Genomic DNA, 23598 nt, shown 5'->3' with positions numbered 1-23598 from the left:
CAGCAGAAACTGGGTGGTAATCATCATTCTACACACGTAGACCATTACCGCACAGTTAACGCGTGAGACTTTACCGCTAAATCAATGGGTAGCAGTAAGGTTTCAGGCCCAAAATGGAAGCACGCCAATTTTTATTTTGCCGCACATCCATTTTCAGTCAAAAAAAGTCCCATTTTGACGATGCATTGAAAAATGGACCTGCATGTGTCCAATACACGCGTCTACACCAGCGCAGGCCATTTTCCAGCGCACCTTAGTAAAAGGACCCCTTAGTGCTCACTAACGATTAGTGTGCACTAAATGCTAAGAAGCTCATTTGATTTCTATGGGCTTCTTAGCATTTAGCGTGCACTAAATCCATTAGCACACCTTAGTAAAAGGAGCTCTAAATATTCAATATCACAATTTTCCACTCTCACTCAACCCCCCCAAAGCAGCTAAAAACAAATGACCGCCCCAGTTTCAGGTATGCTGTGCAAACTATTGGGGCCAGCAGTAGAAAACAGATGTTCAGTGCTGTACCCCCATACCTAACTGGGCAAATTTGAGCTAGTCTTTTCTGTGATCCAGCTTGCCTGGTGCCTGCATAACTTCCAGAACCACCCCCAGACTGGCAGAGCCCATATTCAGCAGCAATGCCTGGTTAAGGGCTGCTAAATGCAAGTGGCTAGCCAGCTCAGCATGGTTTAAACAGACAGGAGTCTCTTTTACCCACTTAAACCACACCCCATGCATGATATCTGGTATACATATCTTTATGCCATCACTGTACCACTGAACAATGTCCCTGACATTTATTCCCTGTGCTATGTCCTCCTTCACATATTCACATTGAAAACTAGGTGAAGCTTAAACCTTCTCTGTTGCCTAGTATCATTCTTTGGTACAGAATTTTGTCCCTGGTTATAAAAACATTAAAAATGAGAATTTCATAGACTAAGAACACTGTTAAGTATTAGATATGGGTTTTCCCTGTAACGAACTAAGGGGTCCTTTTTACTAAGCCTCGTAAGCACCTACAAGCTCCCAAAGTGCTCCAAAATGGAGTTACTGCCCGACTACCATCTGGATCTTGCGGTAATTTCATTTTTGGTGCACGTCCGATATGCACGTCAGAAAAATATATTTTATTTTTGGGCGCGTGTAACAGAGCGCGCCAAGTGGCATTTGGCACACATAGGTCATTACTGTCTGGTTACCGTGTGAGTCTTTATCACTAGGTCAATGGCTGTTGGTAAAGTCTGAGACCCAAAATGGACGCAAGGCAGTTTTCATTTTGCCGCACGTCCATTTTCAACAAAATTTTTAAAAAGGCCTTTTTTATAGGTGCACTAAAAAATGGATTGGCGCGCACCCAAAACCTGCACCTACACTACTGCAAGCCATTTTTAACTGCGCCTTTGTAAAAGGACCCCTCAGCAACAAAGACCCAGCTGGTGACCAAAGGAACTAACAGAGCAAAGCAGTTTTACGGAGTTGAAAAGTGCACATTTACAGACTCAGACATGCCTACGTGGGGAGAGACATGATAAATTATGTCTTAGCAGAATAGTAGGAGTTATGTGGGGGAGTGGGTGGGGGAGTGGGCATGGGATGTGAGTATTGACTGATAGTGTACTTGAGATGCATGTTTGCATGAATCAGTGACATGGTATGTGTTCTGTCCCATTTGCATGGAGGCAGGCTTTTTGTTGTTTATGAATATATGTTAAGCATTGTCTGTAACAGATTACATTGCCTGCACCTACATATTCCTGTAATCTTGTAGTTCCCTGAAATAAGCTCTTTAAGTGGAGGAGTAGCCTAGTGGTTAATGCAGAGGACTTTGATCTTGGGGAACTGGGTTTGATTCCCACTGCAGTTCCTTGTTACTCTGAGTCACTTAACCCTCCATTGCCCCAGGTACAAATATATATATATATATATATATATAGTGCATGTCAGATAAGCACATGCTCTGTTTAACTGCATGCCGTACTTTGGTCCCGTTTTTGGCACCATCAATTTCTATGGGGACAAACTTCGGTTTAGCGTACCACTGATAAGTGCAAGATTCACTTATATGCATGGTTGAAGACCGCTCCTCTGTAGGAAAGACTCCGCATAAGTGTGTGCATGGAATATGGAAGCCAATTGGTGCATGACAACCAATGAGATTTCAAATTTACTCCTTCTTTAACTGCCACAGGCAGAATAAGCAAAAGAATGTTGTTAGAGCATACATCGGGGTCGTTGTCACAGGGGAACTGTAAGACTAACACTGGCTGAACAAATAGAAGTTCTTAAAAAATTAGAAAACAAACAAAGTCAAGCATCTACTGCTAAAGAATATGGTGTCAATCCCAGACAAATTTCATGTGTCTTGAAGCAGAAAGACCAGCTTCTGGAAGACTGGCTAAACAATACAAATCCACAACGGAAACGAAAACGGGAGGGGGAAAGCTGAGGAGGTAGAAGATGCTCTTCTTCGGTGGTTTTCTCGAGTCAGGAGCAGACAGTTTCCTGTCAGTGGTCCACTGCTTATGGAGAAAGCTAACCAGCTAGCTGAAAGTCTTGGACTAACTGAATTCAAAGCCACTGTTGGATGGTTGGAAAGATGGAAGGAGAGGAACAGCATAAAATTCAAGAAACAGCATGGCGAGAAACAAGACGCTGATGACTTTGGTGCTGAAAATTGGGCTGTTTCAGTTCTTCCTACCATCTTGAATGAGTTTGCACCTCGTGACATTTTCAATGCTGACGAAAATGGTCTCTACTGGCGAGCGATTCCTGATGGAACACTTGCATTCAAACATGCTGAAACTACTGGAGGTAAAACGTCGAAGGACCGACTGACAATCCTCCTTTGCTGCAATATGGATGGGAGTGAGAAGTCGGGACCCCTCATCATTGGAAAGAGCTAACAGCCCCGTTGCTTCAAGAAAGTTAAGCGACTTCCTGTGTCATACGAGGCTAACGCAAATTCATGGATGACTGGGGAAATTTGGAAGCATTGGCTAAAGAAGTTAGACACTGGAATGCGGGCACAAAAGCGTCAGATTTTGCTGCTTTGTGATAATTGTGCTGCACACAGGGATGATGTCAGGCTGTCTAATGTCAAGGTGGTCTTCCTGCCACCAAACACTACCTCTCTGATCCAACCTATGGATCAGGGCATAATAGCCAATTTCAAACAGCGTTATCGGGCTCTTGTGCTACGTCATCTGATGAGCGTTATGGATGACCAGACTGGCAAGGATAAACGTGCTGTTGAACTGGCTCGTAATCTATCACTGTTGGATTCCCTACATATGCAGAAAGAAGCTTGGAATCATATTACACAGGCAACCACTGTGAACTGCTACAAGCGGGCAAGCTTTGTTAAGGATGTGGAGAGGGACGAAACAGATGCAGCTGTTGCAAACGTGTCAGATTGACATCCCAGCCGGTGTTACTGAAGAGGAGTTCCATCGCTACGTAGCTGTTGATTACATCTACAAGCAGCTGAAGACAGCATTGATGTCGAGATATGCGCCTACATGCAGGCAACAACGGCTGATGATGGAACAGATGAAGAAATGAGCAGCGAGGCACATGCTGACGAAATTCAACAACCTCCTCCTGTCACTTTTGCAAGAGTGCTGGAGAGTCTCAACACCGTGCGGGCCTATCTGGAGGCCACTGGATGTCAGTGCTATGACAGTTTTTACCGTCTGGCAGACATAGTCTATGGAACTCACAGACCTAAGATTGTACAGAGGACTATAACTGATTACTTCAAGTAAGCCTAATGTCAGTTAACGGAGACTGTATACTATACGTATAATAATAAACAGTACTGTACATATGTTTATCAGATGTCAAGCTTCTTTGGGTCACAACGGTTAAGTGCGTGCTCTGGTTAACTGCATGCATTTCTTTGGTCCCAGACCCTTGCACTTAAGCGGATTACACTGTATATATATATATATATATAAACTGCCCCTCCCCCCACTTTCTCTCCCTCAGGCTGAAGAGTTATTCTGTAGCATTCTCCTCTGTGTACTGAAACTGCCTCTGCTGTATTTTGCTGTATGACCCCAGAAGCTATTGTGACACTATCAAGTATAAACAGCATCTCTGCTCAGCATGTTGTTGAATTATTTCCAGTTTTTCTCTTGCATAGGGAGAGAGTTGGTAGAGAACAGACGTTTGCAAGGCAAAAACTCTTGTCTACCACATCTGAAGTGCAAGTCATTTTTCCTAGTTTGATTACTGCATTAAAGAAGATTTTTGGTTCAAGATATCTGAATTTTCTCATAGTGATGTTCTATACTCTGTTTTAAGCAGCATGCCAATCACATAAGAACATAAGCATTGCCATACTGGAACAGACCAAAGGTCCATCAAGCCCAGTATCCTGTTTGCAACAGTGGCCAATCCAGGTCACAAGTACCTGGCAAGATCCCAGAACAGGAAAACAGATTTAAAGCTGCTTATCCTAGAAATAAGCAGTGGGTTTTCACAAGTTCATTGTAATAATGACGTATGGACTTTTCTTTGTGGAAATGATCCAAAACTTTTTAAAACCCTGCTAAGCTAACTGCTTTTACCACATTCTCTGGCAATGAAATCCAGAGTTTAATTACACATTGACTGAAGAAATATTTTCTCTGGTTTGTTTTAAATTTACTATTTTGTAGGTTCATTGCATGCCCTCTAGTCCTCGTATTTTTGGATTCATGTCTACCCGTTCCACTCAACTCATTATTTTATAGACCACTATCCTCCTCAGTCGTCTTTTCTCCAAGTTGAAGAGTCCTAGCCGCTTTAGCCTTTCCTCATAGGGAAGACATCCCATCACCTTTATTATTTTCGTTGCCCTTCTCTGAATCATTTCTAATTCCACTATATCTTTTTTGAGATGTGGTGAACAGAATTGCACACAGTATTCGAGGTGCTGTTGCACCATGGAACGATACAAAGCCATTATAACATTCTCATTTCGTTTTCCATTCCTTTCCTAATAATACCTAACATTCTATTTGCTTTATTCGCCGCTGACGCACACTGAGCAGAGAGTTTCAACGTATCATCAACGATGACACCTAGATCCCTTTCCTGGTCGGTGACTCCTAACGTGGAACCTTGCATCACATAGCTATAGTTCAGGTTCCTCTTTCCCACATGCATTACTTTTCACTTGCTCACAATAAACATCATCTGCCATTTGGATGCCCAGTCTCATAAGGTCCTCTTGTAATTTTTCATAATCCACTTGTAATTTCACAACTTTGTACAACTTCAAACAACTTTGTGCCATCATCAAATTTAATTACTTCACTAGTTACTCCCATCTCTAGATCATTTATAAATATGTTAAGACCCCTGTGGAACCCCACTATCTACCCTTCTCCATTGAGAATACTGACGATTTAACCCTACTGTCTGCTTTCTATCTTTTAACCAGTTTTAAATCCACAATAGGACACTATCTCCTCCTCCTCCTCCTACTTAACATTTCTATAGCACTACAAGGCATACGCAGCGCTGTACACCATACACATAAAGACAGTCCTTGCTCAAAGACCTCACAATCTAAATAAGACAGGTAACACACAGAACAACCAGTGCTTTTTTTGTGCCGGTACGCAACGGTATGGTGTACCGGCACCTTTTTTTGCCCCCCCCCATCCGCTCCCCTGCCCTCCCCCTCCAGCCATCCATGCCCATCCCGTGATTCTGTTGGCTCCCCTGCCCCCCCCCCCTCCAGCCATCCTGTGATTCCCTTTGCTCCCCTGCCCCCACCAGTCATCCATCCCCACCCCGCGATTCCCTTGGCTCCCCTGCCCAGCATTCCATACCCACTCCGCGATTCTCCTTGCTCCCCTGCCTCTGTCGCAGCTGCCGTAGTGAAAGGCCGTCAGCCTTCCCTTTGTTTCCTGTTGTGTCCCGCCCTCGCGCAATGACGTCAGAAGAAGGCGGGACACTGACAGGAAATGAAGGGAAGGCTGATGGCCTTTCACTACGGCAGCTGCGACGGAGGCAGGGGATCAAGGAGAATCGCAGAGTGGGTATAGATGCCGGGCAGGGGAGCGAAGGGAATCGCGGGATGAATATGGATGGCTAGAGGGGGGACAGAGGAGTGAAGGGAATCGCGGGGTGGGTATGGATGGCTGGAGGGGGGGACAGGGGAGCGAAGGGAATCACGGGATGGGTATGGATGGCTGGAGGGGGGCAGAGGAGCGAAGGGAATCGCGGGATGAGTATGGATGGCTGGAGGGGGGGACAGGGGAGCGAAGGGAATCGCGGGGTGGGTATGGATGGCTGGAGGGGGGGACAGGGGAGTGAAGAGAATCACGGGATGGGTATGGATGGCTGGAGGGGGGCAGGGGAGCGAAGGGAATCATGGGGTGGGTATGGATGGCTGAAGGGGGGGACAGGGGAGTCAAGGGAATTGCTGGGTGGGTATAGATGGCTGGAGGGGGGGGACAGGGGAGCCAAGGGAATCGCTGGGTGGGTATAGATGGCTGGAGGGGGGCAGGGGAGCGAAGGGAATCACGGGATGGGTATGGAGGGCTGGAGGGGGGGCAGGGGAGCGAAGGGAATCATGGGATGGGTATGGAGGGCTGGAGGGGGGCAGAGGAGCGAAGGGAATCGCGGAGTGGGTATGGATGGCTGGAGGGGAGACAGGGGAGCGAAGGGAATCACGGGGTGGGTATGGATGGCTGGAGGGGGGGACAGGGGAGCGAAGGGAATCACCGGATGGGTATGGATGGCTGGAGAGGGGGGCAGGGGAGCAAAGGGAATTGCGGGGTGGGTATGGATGGCTGGAGGGGGGGCAGGGGAGCCAAGGGAATCACTGAGTGGGTATGGATGGCTAGAGGGGGCGCAGGGGAGCCAAGGGAATCGCGGGGTGGGTATGGATGGCTGGAGGGGGGCAGGGGAGCCAAGGGAATCGCTGGACATGGGTGGATGGAGGGGGGCAGGTGAGAGGAGGGTTGCAGGACATGGATGGAGGAGAGGGAAGGGAGAGAGAAGAAATGCTGGACATGGATGGAGGGAAGGGAAGAGTGAGAGATGAGATGAGGGGAAAGGAAGAGAGGAGAAAATCTGCACATAGATGAAGAAAATAGGCAGAAGCTGGATCCACTGGACGGTGAAGTCTGCGGAGGACCCAGCTTTTACTTACGGATGTAGGACAAGAAATGAAGAAGAAAGGCGGAAAATAAAGAAATAAATGGAAAGGAAGCCCTGGAAACGGAGTTAAGGAAACAGATAGAGAGCAGCAGAATCAGGGACTGGGACCAATATGGAAAGAAAAACAGTCACCAGACAACAAAGGTAGAAAAAATCTTTTTATTTTCATTTTAGTGTTTGAAATATGTCCAATTTGAGAACTTACATCTGCTGTCTTACTTTGCACTGGGTATACTGGAGCTGTAACAGCTTACAGAAATTATTTCTAATGAAAAAAAATCACGTTATTTTTTTCTCCTATACTAGTATAATATTTTCAATGATGTATGTTTATATACGCCATAGCTGGTATAAGGGGTGTGGCTAATGTGGGTGTGGCTATCATAGGGGTGGAGCCATATGTGGTGACCCCGCCCATAACGAGTACTGGCACCTTTTTTTCTACATAAAAAGCACTGAGAACAACTAAGGGGTAAGGGGAATTAAAGAGGAGGGGATAAAAAGTACAGGCAAGTGAGCAGTGGTTAGGACTCAAAAGCGGCGTCAAAGAGGTGGGCTTTTAGCTTGGACTTGAAAACGGCCAAAGACGGGGCTAGATGTACATGCTCGGGAAGTCTATTCCAGGCGTGTGGTGCAGCGAGATAGACGGAACGGAGTCTGGAACTAGCAGTAGAGGAGAAGGGGACAGACAAGAGAGTTCGGAGGCGAGAATAGGGGAGGGCAGACTTGTATGGTCTGTGCCAGAGCCGGTGATGGGAGGCGGGACAGGTGGTTGGGAGGAGGGAAAAACTGCTGGGCAGACTTGTACAGTCTGGGCCCTGGGAGAGACAGGTGCAAATCAAGGTAAGGTATACACATGAGTTTGTCTTGGGCAGACTGGATGGACCATGCAGGTCTTTTTCTGCCGTCATCTACTATGTTACTATCTGTCAACAGAACGGAGTGCCCGAGGGGGGGTGTAAGGAGAGACAAGAGTGGAGAGATACTAGGGAGCAGCAGAGTGAATACACTTATAGGTCAGTAAGAGAAGTTTGAATTGAATGCAGAAACGGATAGGGAGCCAGTGAAGTGACTTGAGAAGAGGGCTAATGTGAGCATAGCGATTTTGGCAGAAACTTTAGTTATATTTGTACCCCGCGCTTTCCCACTCATGGCAGGCTCAATGCGGCTTACATATACTGTCAGATTGATACCAGTCGACACCTCGAGGTGTTGCCCCCTCCTTGCTCCGCTCTGGGAACCACCTCCGCACAGTTAGTATTCCTCCTAGTTGTTATTCAAACACAGATCATGCTTCCTCTGCTAGGTTCACTCTGGCCAGCAGTGAGCCCATTAGTTTCAGGACCGGCTGGCCACTGGAAAAGATCCGGCTCTTTGTGTATCCCCAGAAAACAGTTCCGTCCACCAGGACTTCCCCCCCCTTTCCTGATGACCCGCCCGGGTTCTGCAGGTCCGGAGTTCTTTTCCTCAGGATGAGGCCGTCATCTACTTTTGAGCAGACCAAGCCTTCACAGTTCTAGGCCAGCAACCAAGCCTATCTGCTCCCTGGCTTCTCTTCAGCCAGGCTACCAAGCAACAATGCCTCCAGACTGGTCCTGTTCCTGGCACAGGCACCTTCAGTTCATTTCTCAACCCACTACAGAGTTCTAAAACAAAGTTCAGCTTTCAAGTTCAAATGCTATCCAGTTCCACACTTTCTCACTGCTGTATGAATTCCCCTAGGTTTAGCAATCTCTTCTCAGCTAAACCTAGAGACCCACCTCCCTCATTTGTCAGCACTCACTCCTGACAACCTCCCGCTCAGGTCTAGAACTCATACAGTGTGTTTTCCAGGACTTACTTTCCTTCAGTTCCCCTCTGGCCACGAGCAAAAGCTGAGATATCCATCTCCTCTTGCCCCCCCTTCTCTTCTCCCACTTGCCAGTCCATATGCTCGGTCCCTCCCTCCCCCAGCAGGTGTTCCTCATTCCCTTCCTCAGACCTCATTTCCCAATCAGCCTCCTCCCCCTGGCTTCCCTCCGAAGGAAAGTCCTCCCCCTCCTGTTTCCTCCTCAACTCAGGCTCCTGGGACTTGTAGTTTCCCCTCTCCTCCCCACCTCTGCCCTGCTCGGCCTTCTGGGATCGGTAGTTTCTGTAGTCCCCCTCTTTCCCCTTTTCCTCCCTACCTGGAAGAAGAGCACCTTTTCTCCCCTGCTGCTTCTGCTTATTAACCCATTCCTCACAATACAGGTACTTATTTGTACCTGGAGCAATGGAGGGTTAAATGACTTGCCCAGAGTCACAAGGAGCTGTGCCTGAAGTGGGAATTGAACTCAGTTCCTCAGTTCCCCAGGACCAGAGTCCACCACCCTAACCACTAGGCCACTCCTCCAAAGCAGCAGCTGGACTGATTGAAGAGGAGAGAGATGGCTAAGTGGGAGGCAGGTGAGAAGCAGGTTGCAATAGTCTAGGCGAGAAGTGATAAGAGTGTGGATGAGGGTTCTGATAGAGTGTTCAGAGATGAAGGGACAGATTTTGCTGATGTTATAGAGAAAGAAACAACAGGTTTTGGCAATCTGCTGAATGTGAGCAGAGAAGGAAAGAGAGGATTCGAAGATGACCCCAAGGTTACGAGCTGATGAGACAGCGAGAATGAAAGTGCCATCCACAGAAATAGAGAAAGGGGGGAGAGGAGAGGTGGGTTTAGGGGGGAAGATGAGAAGCTAGGTCTTGGCTATGTTAAGCTTCAGATGACGTTGAGACATCTAGGCAGCGATATCAGACAGACAGGCTAAAACATTGGTCTGGATGCTGGTTGAGATTTCGGTGGTAGAGAGGTAGATCTGGGAGTCGTCAGCTTAGAGATGGTATTGAAAGCCGTGGGATGATATCAGAGAGCCAAGGGAGGAAGTGTAGATGGAGAACAGGAGAGGACCAAGAACAGAATCCTGAGGTACTCCAATTGGTAGTGGGATAGAAGTGGAAGAGGATCCACCAGAGTGTACATTAAAGGTGCGAAGCGAGAGGTAGGAGGAGAACCAGGAAAGAACAGAGCCCTGGAATTCAAGTGAAGACAGTGTATCAAGGAACAGGCTGTGATCAACAGTGTCAAAAGCAGCGGATAGATCGAGAAGGATGAGGATAGAATAGAGACCTTTGGATTTGGCAAGCAGCATGACTCTCCATTTTCCTCTAGAGTCTTTCATGAGATCCTTTGAGGGGCATAATCAAACGAGGCACCCAAGTTTTCATGAGGGTGTCCTCGCAGGACAGCCCTGCAAAGGGGTGGGGAAACCCGTATAATCGAAACAAGATGGGCGTCCATCTTTCATTTCGAATACAGACAGGGACGCCCAAATCTCAACATTTAGGTCGACCTTAGAGATGGTCGACCTAAATGTTGAGATGGTCGACCTTACAGATGGTTGTCCCCGGTTTTCGACATCATTGAAACTGAGGATGCCCATCTCATAAACAACCATATACAAGCCCTTTGGTCGTGGGAGGAGCCAGAATTCATAGTGCACTGGTCCCCCTGACATGCCAGGACACCAACCGTGCACCCTAGGGGGCTCTGCTGTGGACTTCAGAAATCGCTCCCAGGTGCATAGCTCCCTTACCTTGGGTGCTGAGCCCCCCAAATCCCACTCCCCACAACTGTACACCACTACCATAGCCCTAAGGGGTGAAGGGGGGCACCTACATGTGGGTACAGTGGGTTTCTGGTGGGTTTTGGAGGACTCACATTTACCAGCACAAGTTTAACAGGTAGGGGAGGATGGACCTGGGTCTGCCTGGCTGAAGTGCACTGCAGTACCCACTAAAACTGCTCCAGGGACCTGCAAACTGCTGTCATGGAGCTGGGTATGACATTTGAGGCTGGAATAGAGGCTGGCAAAAAAATATTTTAAGTTTTTTTTTAGGGTGGGAGAGGGTTGGTTACCACTGGGGGAGTAAGGGGAGGTCTTCCACGATTCCCTCCGGTGGTCATCTGGTCAGTTCGGGCACCTTTTCACAGCTTGGTTGCAAAAAGAAAATGGACCAAGTAAAGTTGGCCAAGTGCTCGTCAGGGACGCCCTTCTTTTTTCCATTATCGGCCGAGGACGCCCATCTCTTAATCACGCCCCAGTACCGCCTTCGCTACGGTGCCGACACGCCCCCGTGAACTTTGGTCATCGCCGCAACAGGAAGCAGTTGAGGATGCACAAAATCGGCTTTCAATTATGCCGATTTGGGTGACCCTGAGAGAAGGACGCGCATCTCCCGATTTGTGTCGGAAGATGGGTGCCCTTCTCTTTCGAAAATAAGCCTGTTTGTCAAATGCCTTTTGAAAATCCAGAATCACAATATCAACCAGCTTGTCTTTATCCACATGTTTGTTCTTCCCTCTAAGAACTGTAATAGATTGGTGAGGCAAGATTTCCCTTCACTAAATCCATGTTCATTTTGTCTCATTAAACCATGCTTTTGAATATGCTCTGTAATTTTGTTCTTTATAATAATATTTACCTGGAGACGAGGCTAAGGTAAATAGATATTGAGCTAGCTCGTGAATCCTAATGTTTGCTATTCAGACCCAAAGCAGAGGCTGTGCTGGAGGTCAAAAAGTGAGTGAATAGGATGAAAAGAGGTGTTTAATGAGGCATTTCAGTTCAATTTTGTTCCAAGTTATAGAATACCAAGTGGATAAATTTAAACAAATAATTCACTCTGGTCCTTTTAAGATTTTTAGTGAACACTGTAATCATTGCTCATCAGGAAAAGTGTTTTAGTGTTAACATTAATGATTTTGTATTGCCTCGTTTTCCCTTCAGTGATCTGTCACATTTGTTTAATGTGACCTAACATTTTTGGTAGGTTATTTTTCTCTGTCATGGTTTATAAATGCTAAGCCTATTTCTTAATCTGGTCCTCCGGTTGAAAGGTAAGGCATCACCCTCCTACTGGCAAACATCAATCCAGGAAGCCTTGCAGAGCAATGGATCAGGCCATTCAGTGCATTCATTTCTAGCTTCTTGGATGAGTTTCAAGAAGTGGAATAAATGAGGTGTAATACTGTTTTGCTCAACTGTATCCAGGTTCTGTTTTGTGTCTAAGGGAGATTATATCTGCAAGCTGTAAGCACACATTCTTTTTTAAGACTACGCTGGCTGAAGCTCTCCCACAAACTCTGCTCTTTAGTAATGATATATACTGTAAACCCAGAGCTTGCTTTGATTCCTGAGCTCACAGAGGGTATACCTACATAAGCATATCTCAGGCTACTAAAGACATAATTTCTCATTAGGAGTTAGCAAAGAACTGGTACTGCACAGTGCGGATGATACCCAGTGCCAATGGTTTCCAGATAAAATCTTTCAAGGATGCAATTAAATGGCTTCTCTATGGGAGATGGCTTTTGGAATTTAATAATCTCAATATCCTTTTTTGGGCAGGAGCTAGAATGACTTAATGAGCCCTTGTCACCATTTGGTGTTGTTTCCTTCCAATCTCTCAGTGCACAGCTAGGAGCATAGTTTCATGTATTTTTGCTCAGTACTGCAGAAGGGAAGGAGATGGGACTTGATATACCACCTTTCTGTGGTTACAATCAGAGCAATTTACGTATTATATACAAGTACTTATTTTGTACCTGGGGCAATGGAGGGGTTAAGGGACTTGCCCAGGATCACAAGAAGCTGCAGTGAGAATCAAACCAAGTTCATCAAGATCAAAGCCCTCTTCACTAACCATTAAGCTACTCCTCCACAGAAGAAGCAACACTACTGTTTGACACAATGGGATTACCAAAAAAAACTCACTGGTGGACTATAAGAAGGAAAATCAGTGCAATATAGGGCTGGTCCAACCATTAAGTGAGACTAGGCAGTCACCTAGAGCAGCAGCCTCTGGGGGGCAGCAAAGAGCAGCTGCAGTCAAGGCAAATATAGATCACTAGTAAGAAAGGCCCGTTTTTGACACAAATGAAACGGGCGCTAGCAAGATTTTCCTCGGAGTGTGTATGTTTGAGAGAGTGTATGTGAGAGTGACTGTGTGTGAGAGAGAGAGTGAATGTGCGAGTGTGTGTGTGTGTGTGTGTGTGTGTGTGAGAGAGAGAGAGAGTGAGTCTGGGTGCGAGTGTGTCTGTGAAAGAGAGAGTGTGTGTGAAAGTGCGTATGTGAGACACAGTGTGAGAGAGAGAGAGAGAGAGAGAGAGAGAAAGTGTTTCACACAGATACAGTATGTGCGAGAGAGAGTGTGTGTGTGAGACACAGACTCTCTGTGAGACTGAGTATATGAGACCAAGAGAGTATGTGAGTGACTGTGTGACATAGAGAGTGAATGTGATACAGTGTGAGACATAGAGTGTGTGAGAGACAGTGTGAGAGTGAGAAAGACATTGACTGTGAGAGAGAGAGAGAGAGTGTGTGTGTGTGAGAGAGAGTGTGTTTGTGACAGAGATACCTTCCCCCCCCTCCTCTGGTGTCAGGCCCCCCCCCTCCCTCTCTCTGGTATCAGTCCCCCCCCCCCTGTCTCTCTGGTGTCTGAGTGTTACTGTGCAGGGCGCTGAGCTCTGGCTGTGCTTCAAGTAACTGACCAATCCTATTTAATAGAATGCACCTCCAAAATTCTGAAGCCGAGAAACCTCGTGTGGTTGGTCACTTCTGCTTGTGACCAGGGGCGTATCTGGAATCCGGCGGTAGGGGGGGGCCAGAGCCAGAGAGGGGGGGCACATTTTTGCCTCCCTCCCCCCCCCCCGCCGCCGCCGCCTCTCTCCACCCCCTCCCCGCCGTCAACCCTCCCCCGCTGCTTACTTTTGCTGGCGGGGGGCCCCAACCCCAGCCAGCCGAGGTCCGACCCGCAATCTCCATATTTCGTCTTCCTCCGTGGCCATGTGCTTCAAGGAAGTAACGCTGCAGTGCTGATTCGTTGAATCCAGTTCGGCATCTGACGTCGCAGCACGTCAGACGCCGAACTGGATTCAACGAATCAGCACTGCAGCGTTACTTCCTTGAAGCACATGGCCACGGAGGAAGACGAAATATGGAGATTGCGGGTCGGACCTCGGCTGGCGGGGGTTGGGGCCCCCCGCCAGCAAAAGTAAGCAGCGGGGGAGGGTTGACGGCGGGGAGGGGGGCCAGGGCGAAATCTGCGGGGGCCCAGGCCCCTGTGGCCCCACGCAGATACGCCCCTGCTTGTAACGAACCCGGAACTACGTGATGTCAGTTCAGGAGATGGATACAGAGAGCAGGAATGCCTCAGCCATGCAGTCAGCTTCAGAATGTTGGAGGTGCGTTTTATTATATAGGATGACAGCAAAAACATCACAAAGTACCACCAGTGTATATTGTTACCTGCATGAATTTTCACATACGCACATACACACACAAACAAACAACAACACCAAAGTTTCAAGGTTCAAGATTAATTTTATTTGATTAACCGCTTAAGGAGAGACCAGCAGAAAAAGAGCAACAAAACCAAATAAGAAAGTAAAGAATTAAAGGAATCCACTGAATGCTGTGTCTCTGTGCTCCCTGGTGCTGAGTCCAACCCCACAGTGCTATTAAGAAATTCATAAACTAAAGATCAAAAACTTTCTGGAACAAATATGTCTTTAGAGAAGCCTTGAATCGTTGCAGCAAAGGTTCTGAGCACAGAACCAAAGGGCCGGAATTCCAGAGTAGGCCCCACAACAATAAACATCAATTTCCAGAAAGTGTCAAAAAAGACTTGCCAAAAAGAAGGAATAACCAGTAGATGTTGCCCTGACCGAAGTGTATGAGAGGAACTTACATGGTGAATTTTGTGAATCAAAACTAAAATCTTACACATTAGCCGGTATAGGATTACCATATGGCTCCAGAAAAAGGAGGACGGATTGAGCCAGCCGGAAACCCGGCTGGCTCAATTACTTCCATTGAAAGCAATGGAAGTAAAACCTGGCTGGCTCAATCCGTCCTCCTTTTCTGGAGCCATATGGTAACCCTAAGCCGGTACTCATGTTTAATATGATGTCTTCGGAAGGGGCAGAATAGGGGCATGAAATTTGAGTTGGGGGGGGGGGGGACATAAGATTGAAGGTTCACCTAGGGTGCCCAATTCCCTTAAATCAGCCCTAATGCAAAAAATCCCGTTTCTTCCAATAGTGCAGTGATTCGCCCACTGTGAAGAGCAGAAGGAAGGGAGGGAGGGAGGGAGGCATAAGGAGTGCTGTTACAATGCCCTCTCTGATGCATGTGTCACCAGCAGGGTTTACATCTTCTCACAGTAGCACCACATGCTGGATCTAGGGCTGGTGTGAACCCCTATCACGTCCCATCCGCATTTCCCTATGCCTTGTACCTGGACTAGACCCATAAGGTAGGCCAAACAATATCCACACCCTAATAGGCCCTACTTGCATAAACCACAAGATCCAAAGCCTGAGCCCACAAACAAAAACTTGAGAACAATCTGCTCAGGACCTCTGTGCCAAACATTTCTACCGAAGGTTCTCACAGAGGCATCTCACAGAACAGCTCCCACAGATGGGGCTGTGGTACAAAGAAAAATCGTTAATGAAATATTTAATGATAAAAGTTGGTATATCTAATGCAGCGGGATTTGAACCTAGTCCTATAACTTCTGAGACTGCTGTGCTAATCAGTGGGCTAAAGCAACAGGGTAAACTCCAACCTTTTCATTAAGGGGTCCTTTTATAAAGGTGTGCTGAAAAATGGCTTGCGGTAGTGTAGGCACGGGTTTTGGGTGTGCACCGATCCATTAAAAGGCCTTTTTAAAATTTTTGCCGAAAATAGACGTGCGGCAAAATGAAAATTGCCATGTGTCCATTTTGGGTCTGAGACCTTACCGCCAGCCATTGACCTAGCGGTAAAGACTCACACGGTAACCGGGTGGTAATGACCTACGCATGCCAAATGCCACTTGGCACGTGTCCGTTACACGTGCCTAAAAAGTAACAAATATTTTTCAGACGCATTTATTGGACGCACGCCAAAAATGAAATTACCAAAAGAACCATGCATTAGTTGGGCGGTAACTCCATTTTGGCACACTTTGGGCATGTGTAGATGCTTATGCAGCTTAGTAAAAGGGCCCCTAAAAGAACACAAGAGCATTGCATAGTTAGGTAGGACACATCTCTGTGAAGCACCAAAGAGGTGCTGTATGCAGGAGCAGGATCCCACTGTATAGCATGGGAACACACTCTCTAAGTCCCAAATGATAAATGCAACCAAGCTTGAGCACTGTTTAAAGTAGTATTCTTGTACCCACTTTAAACAGTGTGACTCAGAAGAGTTATCAGATTCTGAGCAAGCATGTTCCTCTACACCAGAGTCTTCCTCACCTGAAAGAAGTAAGCCTTAGATAAAGCCCACCACAGAGACACACTGCCACCACAGTGATTCGCATGCTCGCACACATACAGATACACTACCATTGGCTCTCGCTTTGAGGAAAGCGCACCAAGGAAAATGCTTCATTTCACCCATATACTCTGGCGCCACCCAGGAACTGGGCTCAGAGAAGATGTATTTATTTATTTATTTGTTACATTTGTATCCCACATTTTCCCACCTATTTACAGGCTCAATGTGGCTTACATAGTACCAGAATGGCAATTGCTGTTTCCGGTGTGAACAAATACATTGTGCTATAGTGGTAGGAAGAAGTTTATATGGCAAAGCCATAGAATAGTCGTGATGCGGAATAGTATTGTTGTGAACATATGTGCTTTGGTTTTCATGTGTAGCCAAGGTCGGTCTTTTAGGTTGGTTCGGGATGGTATGCCTTTTTGAACAGGGTGGTTTTTAGCATGTTCTGGAAGTTTAGGTGGTTGTATATCATTTTCACTGCCTTTAGTAGCTCGTTGCACAGTTGTGTGCTTATGTAGGAAAAGCTGGATGCATAAGTATATTTGTATTTAAGACCTTTGCAGATGACCAATTACGCTCAGAAAAATACCCTGTGATTAAGCAAGAGCCATCTGACCAGCCAGATGCCATATCTGACTTCAGACAAACTCCAACACACAGCCAGTCACAGACACCTACTGCCAGGGCACTAGAAATTTCAGACAGAGAGATCTAGCAACATACATGGCTCACAGAAAGATGGTGAATATGGGGCTTACCCAGTTCAATGACTGCCCTGAAAAGTATAGAAGATGGAAATCTGATTTTAAGGACAACATAGAAAAGAAATGAACCTAATAATAAAAGGCTGGGAACAGAGTCAGCCGAGCGTGTTCAGGGATCAGGAGATGCATATTTTCATAACCAGAGGATTAAAAGAAATGTAGGGGAGACTTGACCAGTACTATGGCAGCCCAGAAGCTATCCAACAGGCATTGATGAAGAGAATAAGGAGTTTCCCTACAGTTATGAAAAAAGATAATAACAAGTTACAGGGATTTGAAGACCTTCAGGAACTGGAAGCTCCCAAAGCTGATATGAACCTTCCCGGCCTGTACTATTTGGATACAGCCTGGGGCATAAATTAGATCAGATCAACGCTGTCGTATGACATAAGAGAAAAATGGTCATCAGCAGGCACCAAGTATAAAGAGGACTACCAAGAGAAGTTTCCTTCCTTCACAGTCTTTGTGAAGTTTATCCGAGATTTGGCAAAGAGGAGAAATGCTCCCAGCTTCATGATTGATGTACCTGAAGTGGATAGACAGACTACTTCCTGAATGAAGAGCTGAATGAAAAGTACAGCAACACCAGGAAACCAGATGACAGATACATTGCCCACAGCAACCCTACCATCTTATCATCCTAATGCAGCTAAAAATGAAGTATCATGGGACGCACTCAGGTGTCCTGCGGTAACTTCCAAATATGCCCTCGCTAGCTACATGCTAAAAAATATTTCTATTTTTTTTTAAGGGGGCACATCAGGGGTGGAGAGTGGGCATTACTGTGCATCTACATTACTATGTGCTAACTGGTTAATGCAGGGATACTGCATAAGCCATTACCGCCTACAAAATGGGTGGTGATGTGCTCACGTGGCAATTTAAAAAAATGATTGCATGCTAATAGCAACATTACTGCATGGCTATTAATACAAAAAAATAGAAAATAAGCCATTTTATGGCTGCAGTAAAAATGGCTTTAGCTTGTGGGAAAGACCTGCATCAGGGTACGCTAAGGTCTTTGCTGCAGCTTAGTAAAAGGACCCCTAAATTGGAAGATAATATAAAAGGGTCTAACAAGTTAGTGCTCAGGGTCTTCCTTCAAGCAATCCAGGGAGTAAGGAGAGGCTGTCTTAGCCCATGGCTAAGGCACAGCATGGGCACGGTGACCAATTCAGTCACATGTTACTCCTCATCTGTTGAAGTTACACTGGTTGCCTGTACTCTTGAGGATCAGATTCAAGATTCTTACTTTGGCTCACAAAGCAATTCATGCAGGTTTGCCTGATTATCTGGCATCGTTGACCATTCCCTGTACTCCGGTCCTGTATCTGTGCTTGCTCAATGATCATAGACTTAGACAGGCATACTATGCAGTTACAAGAAAAAGCGCCTTTTAATTGGTGGCCCCGTTTCTGTGCAGTAGCCTTCCTGTGCGTATAAGAGCAGAGCTTCTGTTAAAGAACTTTAAAGTAGCTCTAAAAACATATTCTTTCTCCATACTTTAGTGTGTTTCTCTGCGATTGTAGAGTAGTTGAGCCTGAAGAGTGTGCAACCATGTTTTTACTGTTCTTCGGTGTGATTGGTTTCTTTCCTGTTTATTTTTGGCATTCCTTTCCTTTTCATATGTTTTTAACTATTTTGTAAATTGTTTTGATTTAATTGTTAAAAAAAGCGATTCAGCAAGTGTAAATAAATATAAACATAAACGTTATCCATGTGCAGGCTGAGCATGGATAAGTAGTTTTCCTGCAAAAACAAGGGAAAAAGGAGTACTCAGACAAGGAAAGTCTGTGAGAAAAGATGGAATCCAAGAACAGGGAAGCCAACACACCCAGGCAGATGTAACTGTACTTCTCTTTGGAGAAGAGGAAAAGTACACTCTAAGTTGTAGAAAGGGACCTGAGACCCAAGTGCATCCCGGTCCTGTCAGAAGGGCTCAGTATTGAGGGGGGAAATTATTATGCTGTGTTAGGTCATTGATCCCTGTTATTTGTCCCTTAATTAATGCTGGGCGCAGTGCCCTAACGCAGCATTAATTAGTAATGAGATTCAAAACAGCTCATTACTATGTAAATATTATACCTCAGTTTGCGGTGTGCACTGGGTGCATACCACAAGCCATGGAAAGCAAGTAAAATAATCCCAGTTAAAAGCTAGGGTTTGTTTACCACCCAGGAGCATCAGGCCACCTCTTAAAGGGGCCGGCATCCTTAAATGGGACTGGTGGCTAAAGCACCCCCAATCTGTAAACCCTTATAAGGAAAAGGAAAAGGTGAAGGGAATCGGACTTGATATACCATCTTCATGTGTTTTTTGTATCTACATTTAAAGCGGTTTACATAGTATATACAGGTACTTATTTGTACCTGGGGCAATGGAGGGTTAAGTGAGTTGCCCAGAGTCACAAGAAGATGCAGTGTGGTCCCCCATAGTGCCCCACCAAACTGAGCTGTTTTTTTGAAGGGACTCCTTCTTTGTTGTCAACCCCCCACCTGGAAGTGCCTCTTCCCTAAACACAGACCCTCCCCCCTGGCATTAACTCCAATTCCAAGCCCCCTCACCCTCCCAAAGGCCCCCTGAGCCTACCTGACTCCTAAGTCCCTGGTGTCTAGTGGTCCAGGAAGGAATGATCCCCAGTAACTCCTGTTCTTGTCAGCACCATCATCCAAAATGGTGCCAGCAACCCCTAACAGTAGGGTCAGGTTTCTGTACAGGGATTGTTCCTGCCAGGATCACTAGACACTATGGATTCTGGAGTCAAGTTGGCCTGAGGGAGAGTTACTGCCATTGCGAGGGGGGGTCTTTGTTTGGGGGAGGGATACTTCTGGGTGTAGAGATTGACTTCAAAGGGGGCCGTCAAATGGGGAGTTCAGATTGGCTTGGCACTATGGGGGGCTTGGATATGGGTGCCTTAGAGGGGTTTATGGCTTAGGGGGCACTTTAGCTACCAGTTTTATTTAAGAATGCTGGCCCCTTTAAGTGCTGGCCCAGGGCATTATGCTACAGATTGGCCACCCGATGTTCTTGGGCGACAGGTTGGTGACCACAGTGGTATATCATGGTGTGTTAAAAGCCTTCCTTTTACTGCACCTTGATAACTCCCCCCTCCCCTGAATGTGAAAATGGACCTGATACCTAAGTACAACCCAAACCTACCCAACCCATCACTACAGAGAACATTAGAACATAAGCATTGCCATACTGGGACAGACAGAGAAGAGAGTGAGTATTTCCAGGATGGAAGTTAATGGGTCCGTTGAGTCCAGCCTCCTATTCAGGATCTTTGCACTGGTAGCAGAATGCTTGTTAGCCATGATAGTGGCTCTAAGCTTGCCAGCCAGGCCTCATTAATTTTGCCTTTGATGAGGGTAATGGTGACCAGCCACATAGCCTTGTGACGGAAACAAATATGGTGGAAATTCATTGAGTGGACCCTGAGGAAGAACTGGGACTATGGATTATAGGAGGGAAGGACTCCCCTCTGGGCAATATCATTGTTCAAGATGTCCTTCAGGATTCTCTTTTTGTTATAGATGAAAAAAATATATAGCACCAGGAGACCACAGACTGGAGGTGAATGGAATTAATGTCAGCAACGTTACCCATAGCCATACTATTTCCCTGCTGTGCCACCCATGCTCTGTGCTGTGCCTCATGGTACTGCAGGAGAAGGGATTCTCTCGCAGAGCTGCTTGGAGAAATACCAGCAGCAGTAGCACTGCTAATTCCAGCCCCTGCAAAGAAAGTCATCTACATCACCCTGCTAAAGAAGGACCATTTGGAGTCCATGGGTATCAAACTGATCTGAAAGACAGAGGAGGCTGGGATCTTTGTTTGTGACCTGCTGGAGATGGGAAGCTGAAATGTAATGATAAGGTTCTCTCCAACAATGGGGCAGAAGATCTTTATCTGCCATCATCTACTATGTGTGCCAGAGCACGCCTGAGACTGAAGCTCACATAATTCAGTCCAGCAAGGCCAGAGTTAACTTTGTGGTAATGAGGCCGGCTGGGACTCAGTTGGCAGAAGCATCTGAGGATGGGAGTATGTCTAATAACAGCAGCAACTTCATAGCACACTTTTAGTAAACAAGCCCTGTGGTTCCTCTGCCGGCTGAGCTGCACAGTCATCCAGCCATCAGAGCAATTGTAACAGGTTGTAAGGTCATACACTTACACTCTTTACAAGTAGATACCAAATAACCTTGGATTTATAAATCCTAGGAGTAGCAAATCCTTCTGGCTTGGTAGCATGGGAGAGTGACACTTTAATCCTTCTGCTTTTAATGACTATTCCCTTTTAGCATGCAATGTACTTTTTCACAGATGACTGATTGACTTGTAGGTAGAGATTATGCAATTTTTTTTTAACAAATCCGCTGTCAGATTAGCTCATTGGCACATTAAAGTACAGGTGTTTCAGATGTCAAGCAATAATTGAATGAGTTGGGTTTATGCCAGATACTTGCGAAACAATTCTAAAGCAAAACGGTGCTCATGCACATTGAACGGATTTGCCCACTTCTGCTGGTGGCTGTAACAATGCTTTTCTTACATTTCCTTCACTTAATTTGTCATGTTCAGTCTCCTTCTTTGGCAGCTTCCTGGTGTGTCATCTAGAGGGGAGAAGGCAGCTTTCTTTGTCACAGTCCCTTTGATCTCTTAGTAGCAGAAATGACTTCTGAACAGCAATTTTTTTTTTCTTCTTGGATCAGTCGGCACCTCCAATTTAAGCAGATAAGCACTATCCACTGCTCTTCTGTTGCTCCGGAAACTTGTGCAGCTTCCTTGATAATTTGGAAATAGAAAAGTGACTTTGTTTAGATACAAGTGCCTCTAGTTTGTTATTTTCGACATCAGCCCTTTTAGAAGGAATGGATCCTGGGTAAACACTGTCCTCAACTGCTTCTCTCTGTATTTAAAACATGTAATAAAACACAATTCAAGTATGTGGTCCAAACTAGAAAGGTTTAATACTTAACATCTACTAACCATTACTGTGATATGACACAGAATCAACATTATTCTTGTAACCCGCACAAGAAAAATGTTTCTCTTTTTCGCGGTTGTATTTATGTTTCTTTTGCCATTTGTATATAAAACGACCTCTGGGTTTTCTGTTGTGCAGTATGTGATAAAAATGTCATATTATGTGTTTTTAAGATGCTGACTAGAACGCAAAAGAAACATTTGAAAGAGAAAATGTACCACTGAGTCAAGGAGACAAGTAGATTGATCTATGACCAGTTGTAAAGCAGTTCATTTAGGGGTTCTTTTTCTAAAGTGTATTAAGATTTGCAGTTAATGTGGTTTAACATGGGAGTTTACTGCCTGCTAGATGTAAATCTAATGCAGCAATCAATGGAGACATTTACCCCCGAATTCTATATATGGCACAGAAAATTTGGCACAAATTCAAGATGCACTTGTAACTAAATTAGTTAATGAGCCATCAAATATGAATTATGAGGCCCTAACAAGCAATCAATAATTGCACTTAATTGATACTGATTTGGATTTGTGCTTGAATCTGCTTATACACTATTTTATAACCCTGGGTGCCTAAATCCCATAGGGTGCAACCCAAAAGGAGGTGTGGCCGGGGAGGGCCATTTGCATATCTGCAGCATTCTGAAAATTTGCGTGCAGTTCAAACTCCTCTGTCTGGTTTTCAAATCATGTCTCCCCTGTGCCCCTTCCTATCTTCAATCAATCATTCTCCTTTACAACCCAGCCCATTCACTTCGCTCCTCTGGTACTAACCTTCTTATTGAACCCGCCCTTCCAGCATTCTCTCTAATAATATTGCGTGAATTGTCCTTCAGCTTCCTAGGGCCCTCTCTTTGGAACTCTCTTCTCTCATCCTTCAGCTTAGAGACCTCCTATCCCAGATTTAAGAATCAGCTTAAGACCCTTCACTTCACAGGCCTTTGGCTGATATGCAATGCACTGTCCACCCCATTCTTTTGTCTCCTTCCCTCTAAGATGTGATTTTATTATAAACCGTGCAGCTGCCATGTATGGACCCCATGTGGTATATCAAAGATTTGGAATAAATAATAAATATAGAACAGGATCATTCATGCGCTCAAAGCAGAGGCAAGTAGTGAGTTCCCCCATGTCCATCTCAATAACAGACTATGGACTTTTCCTCCAGGAAATTGTCCAATATTTTTTAAAATCCAGATACGCTAACTGCTGTTACCACATCCTCCAGCAGCGAGTACCAGATCTTAACTATTCTTTGAGTGAAAAAATATTTCCTCCTATTTGTTTTAAAAGTATTTCGATGTAATCTCATTGGGTGTCCCCTGGTCTATGTACTTTTTGAAAGAG

Source organism: Microcaecilia unicolor, chromosome 3, assembly GCF_901765095.1.
Source record: "Microcaecilia unicolor chromosome 3, aMicUni1.1, whole genome shotgun sequence".
Taxonomy (NCBI): domain Eukaryota; kingdom Metazoa; phylum Chordata; class Amphibia; order Gymnophiona; family Siphonopidae; genus Microcaecilia; species Microcaecilia unicolor.
Note: the sequence above shows the minus strand (reverse complement) of the source record.